Genomic DNA, 6,000 nt, shown 5'->3' with positions numbered 1-6,000 from the left:
GTACCATTCGATCCTACCTTGCTAGAGAGCAGAAATATCCATACACAAAGGAAACTTCTGCAAGTAAATTATGGAAAGCTCTGGAGGATAAATTTTTGAAGAAAAATAGTCAAAATAAATTGTACATGAAGAAGAGACTTTTTCGCTTCACCTATGTTCCTGGTACCACGATGAATGAACATATCACCAGTTTCAATAAGTTGGTCACAAATTTGCACAATATGGATGCAATTTTTTATGTGTCACGACCCCAACCCCGGTCGTAATGACGCCCAACACACTCCTAGGCAAGCCTGACCAACTAACAACCTCAATCTGTTTTCTTATAAAAAAAATATTATCAGCTAACACAGTTAAATTGCTAAATTACCCTAATAAGAGTTAAGACAACGAGTTAAATATGCGGAAATTCAGATGATAATACCACTACATTGCCCATACAGATCTGATGTCACAAATCTCGAGCCTCTAGTACAAGTTTAACAGCCTAATACATAATCAGTCTAGGAAATGCGGATAAAATGAAAGGATAGAAGGGAGAGATCTGGGCTGCGGATGCCGTGCAGCTACCTCGATGCTCCCGGGTATGAACTTATCGACTGAAACTCCTCACTCAGCCTCTAGAACACCTGGATCTGCACGCAAGGTGCAGGGAGTAATGTGAGTACTCCGAACCAGTGAGTAATAAGCATAAATAATGATTGAGAATAAGAGATCACGAAAAACATAGAGTAATCTATAATGCGGCGGCTTAAACAAGTAATATGAAAGCAATAAACCAATGGAAACGAAATATGGTAATGCTACAACAAATAAGCAGTTAAGTGACAGACATATAAAGAAAATCAACACATAGAACGGTACCCTATAGTACCCGCTTCGGCGTGCAGTCCGATCCATATATTTCATCGACGGTGCTCACTGGGGGTGTGCAGACTCCAGGAGGGGCCCCTTACGGCCCAAGCGCAATATCAAGCCATCTCGTGGCATCAAATCTAGGCCCTCGACCTCATATTATCAGTATAACACTACTGCGACACGCAACCCGATCCCATAGTATCCTCGCATCTGGCCATTGGCCTTACTCAGTCCAGAAATCATATAAGTCCCTCGAGCATTAGTAAAACAGTAGTTCTCAGCCCAAAACATCAATTATTATATCATTTTAGTTTCAAAATCGAGTAAAAGTGGTGAGTTGTAGAACAGTGGAAAATGGTACGACTGAGTTCAAGTAGTAAATCAAAACAGTGAGGAAATAGTGATAAAACTCCCCGGAAGGTTCAAATATTTGGCACGAAGCCCAAATATGGCAATCAGTCCAAAAAATGATGATAACAAATAAGCTTGAATCAAATACGTGGTAAAAACATCACTCGGGACGAACCAAGTCACAATCCCCGATAATAAACGACCCCACGCTCATCATCAAGCGCGTGTCTCACCTCAATATAGCACTACAATGTGCAAATCCGGGGTTTCAAACCCTCAGGATCATTTATATTCATTACTCACCTCGAACTGGCAAAAACTCTACCTCGCTATGCCTTTGCCCCTCTAATCGGCCTCCACGCGCGTCGAATTTATCCAAAATCAGAACAAATACGTCACAATATGCTAAGGAAACAAAGCCCAAGTAAAAATAATCGAAAAATATCAAAATCCTGAAATTAGCAAAACCCGAGCCCTGGGCCCACTTCTCGAAACTCAGAAATTTTCATATCATTGGGTTCCTTATCCTTCCACGAGTCCATACATGTCAAGAGTTCTTAAATCCGACCTCCAATGCCCTTCAAATCCCAATTTAGAAATCTTAAAATCCCAAGCCCTAGTTCTTCCATTTTTAGCTAAATTTCCATGAATTTCTAGGTTAATTTCACGATAGAATCACGTTTTACGCTCATTAATCTTACCTCCAATCACTTCTCCTTAAATCCCTCTTCAATTTACCTCAAAGAGCTCTCAAAATACTCAGCTATGGTGGAAAAAATGACTCAAAATCGCGGATGAAATGCTTAATGAACACACTGCCCAAACATAACCGCATCTGCGGTCCAATAGCAGCTTCTGCAGTACCGCTTCGGCAGTCATTTTTCTACATCTACGGAAAATTCACTTACAGGGCCATCACCGCATCTGCGGTCCTCTCGCCGCTTCTGCGGCTCCGCAGGTGCGGTCCCTCTTCCGCATCTGTGGTTCCAAGCATTCCCCAGCCTTTCCGCTTCTGCGACCCAAATCACGCATCTGCGATACCGCACATGCGGTCCCCAAACCGCAGGTGCGAAAACACCAGCAACAGCATAAAATCTGCTATCTCCCAAGTTCCAAAACTTCCCGTTAGCCATCCGAAATCACCCCCAAGGCCCCTCGGGACCTCAACCAAAGGCACCAACACAACCCACTACCTCATTCAAACTTGTTCCAATCATCAAAACACCTCAAATAACACTAATTCCATCAATTCACATCGAATTCAAGCCCAAGTTTTCTAAAAACTTTCGAAATATGTTTTCGATCGAAAAACCTAACCAAACCACGTCCGAATGACCTGAAATTTTGCAAACACATCCCAAATGACATAACGAAGCTATGGAAACTCTCGGAATTCTATTCCGACCCCCGGATCAAAATCTCACCTATCAACTGGAATCGCCAAATTACTAACTTCGCCAATTCAAGCCTAATTCTACACTGGACCTCCAAAACCACTTCCGATCACACTCCTAAGTCACAAATCACCTCCCGAAGCTAACCGAACCATCGGAACTCACATCCGAGTCCTCTAACTCATAAGTCAACATTTAGTTGACTTTTCCTACTTGAGCCTTCTTAAAAGAGACTAAGTGTCTCATTTCTTACCAAAACCACACCAAACGCAAACCAATCAACTCGACCATATAAAACACGGACAACGAAGCATAAAGAAACATAAATGGGGAAAACGGAGTAGTAATTCATGAGACGACTGGTCGGGTCGTCACATGATGATGGTGATTTGGCCTTGATGTTGTTGGGGTCACTTCCTGATGAGTACGAGCACCTTAAAACTACTATACTACATGGGAATGACGAAATTTCTCTCAGAGAAGTTTGTTCGACTTTGTATAGCTATGAACAAAGAAAGGGAGAAAAACAGAAGGGCGGAGAAGGAGAAGCACTAGTTGTGAGGGGTCGTCCTCAAAATCAAACAAGGACAAAGAAGGGAAGATCCAAGTCATGATCTAGACCCAACAAAGATGAATGTGCCTTTTTCGAGAAAAGGGGCACTGGAAGAAAGACTGCCCGAAGTTGAAAAATAAGGCCAAACATAACAATGGAAAGGTTATTATGGATTCAAATGTAGCTGATTGTGATGATTCAACTTCTCATTAGTTACAACAGAGCCATCAACATCATCAGACATATGGTTGATGGACTCGGCTTGTAGCTATCATATGTGTCCCAACAGGGACTGGTTCGTGGATTTTCAAGAAGGAGAATATGGAGTCATCCACACAGCGGATAACAACCTTCTTACCTCATATGGAATTGGTTCAATACGATTAAGGAACCATGATGGAATGATCAGAACATTAACAGATGTTCGATATGTACCTGATTTGAAGAAGAATCTCATCTCAGTGGGAGCCCTAGAATCAAAAGGGTTCAAAATCATTGCAGAAAATGGAGTGATGAGAGTATGCTCTGGTGCACTAGTGGTAATGAAGTCTAATCGGAAGAACAATAATATGTGTCACTATCATGGCAGTACAGTTATTGGGACAGCGACAGTGATATCTAGTGACGACAAAAAGGCAGAAGCAACCAGGCTATGGCACATGCGCTTGTGACATGCTAGAGGAAAATCCTTGAAAACTCTATCAGATCAAGGAATGTTAAAGGGAGTAAAAACTTGCAACTTGGAGTTTTGCGAGCATTGTGTCAAAGGGAAACAAACAAGAGTTAAATTTGGTACATCGATCCATAATACTAAAGGCATTTTGGATTATGTACACTCTGATATTTGGGGTCCTTCCAAAATACCTTCATTGGGTGGGAAACACTATTTTGTAACCTTTGTTGATGATTTTTCCTAAAGAGTGTAGGTGTATACAATGAAGAGCAAAGATGAAGTGTTGGGAATTTTTCTCAAATAGAAGACAATGGTGGAGAATCAAATAGGCAGGAGGATCAAGTGTATTCGCATAGACAATGGAGGTGAATAGAAAAATAATCATTTCAATAAGGTCTGTGAAAATGATGGCATCATCCGACACTTCACTGTCAGACATACACCATAACAGAATGGAGTGGCAGAACATATAAACCGGACCTTACTGGAGAAGGTACGATGTATGTTGTCCAATGCTGGTTTGGACAAAGAATTTTGGGCTGAGGCAATTACATATGCATGCCACCTTATTAATCGCTTACCATTTGCTGTTATTGATGGAAAGACACCATTTGAAAAATGGTATGAAAAGCCTGCTGTAGATTATGACTCTTTGCACGTATTTGGCTCAACTGCATATTATCATGTGACAGAGTCAAAATTGGATTTAAGGGCAAAAAGGCTATTTTTATGAGGATTACTTCTGGAGTCAAACGATATCGCTTATGGTGTCCTATGATAAAGAAAGTAATATTCAGCAGGGATGTTACTTTTGATGAATCTACTATGGTAAATAAGGTAACAGAAGATACCAAACAAAATGAGGGTGCTTCTAAGCAGGTGGAGTTTGAGGGAAAATTTATTTTTCCTACACAAAAAGCAGAGGAGGAAACAAATGAAGATTATCCTTTGGAAGAAGAGCCAGTAGAGAGGGATATTCCAACTCAGGAACCTCAACAACAACTTGAATCAATAGCAACTAGCAGGCCAAAAAGGACAATAACAAAACTTGTTCGTCTTATAGAGATGGTTGCTTGTGCCGCCTCAATTGTAGCTGATGATGTTCCTACCACTTATAAAGACGCAGTCCAAAGTTCAGAAGAAGATAAGTGGGGGATTTCCATGAATGATGAAATACAATCCTTTCATCAGAATCATACATGGAGATTGGCCAATCTCCCGAAGGGAAAGAAAGCAATTGGGTGAAAATGAGTATTTGCAAAGAAAGAAGGATTTCCTAACCAAGAAGATGTTCGCTACAAAGCAAGATTGGTGGCCAAAGGATATGCTCAAAAGGAGGAAATTGATTACAATGATGTGTTTTCTCCAGTTGTAAAGCATTCCTCCATTAGAATTATGTTGGCTTTGGTAGCACAGTTGGATTTGGAACTAGTTCAGATGGATGTAAAAACTGCGTTTTTACATGAAAACTTGGAGAAGGAAATCTACATGACTCAGCCAGAAGGATTCAAAGTTGCTGGAAAGGAAAATATGGTGTGCAAACTTGAAAAATTATTGTACGGATTGAAACAATCTTCTAGAAAATGGTACAAACGATTTGACAAGTTTTTGTTGCAGCAAGGGTACAAGAGAAGCAAATACGATCATTGTGTGTATTTGCGCAAGCTTGAAGATGGTTTCTTTGTATATCTTCTCCAATATGTTGATGATATATTGATAGCTTCCAAGAATTCGAAAGAAATTGATAAGTTGAAGATTCAACTGAAGAAGGAGTTCGAGATGAAGGATCTGGGTGAGGCAAATAAAATTCTTGGCATGGAGATAATAAGAGATAGACGTTTAAAGAAACTCTGTTTATCTCAAAAGGAATATTTGAAGAGAGTACTACAATGTTTTGGCATAGATGAGAAGACTAACCCAGTTAGTACTCCACTTGCTCCCCATTTTAAGCTAAGTACTACTATGTTGCCAAAAGATGAAGCTGAACAGGAGTACATGTCAAGGGTACCATACGCAAATGTTGTTGGTAGCTTGATATATGCAATGGTCTGTACGAGACCAGATATTTCACAAGTTGTTGGAGTTATTAGCAGATATATGCATAATCCAGGAAAGGAGCATTGGCAAGTTGTGAAGTGGATTCTACGGTATATTCATAATACTGTAGATGT

The sequence above is a fragment of the Nicotiana sylvestris genome, chromosome 6 (assembly GCF_000393655.2).
Source record: "Nicotiana sylvestris chromosome 6, ASM39365v2, whole genome shotgun sequence".
Classification (NCBI taxonomy): Eukaryota; Viridiplantae; Streptophyta; class Magnoliopsida; order Solanales; family Solanaceae; genus Nicotiana; species Nicotiana sylvestris.
Note: the sequence above shows the minus strand (reverse complement) of the source record.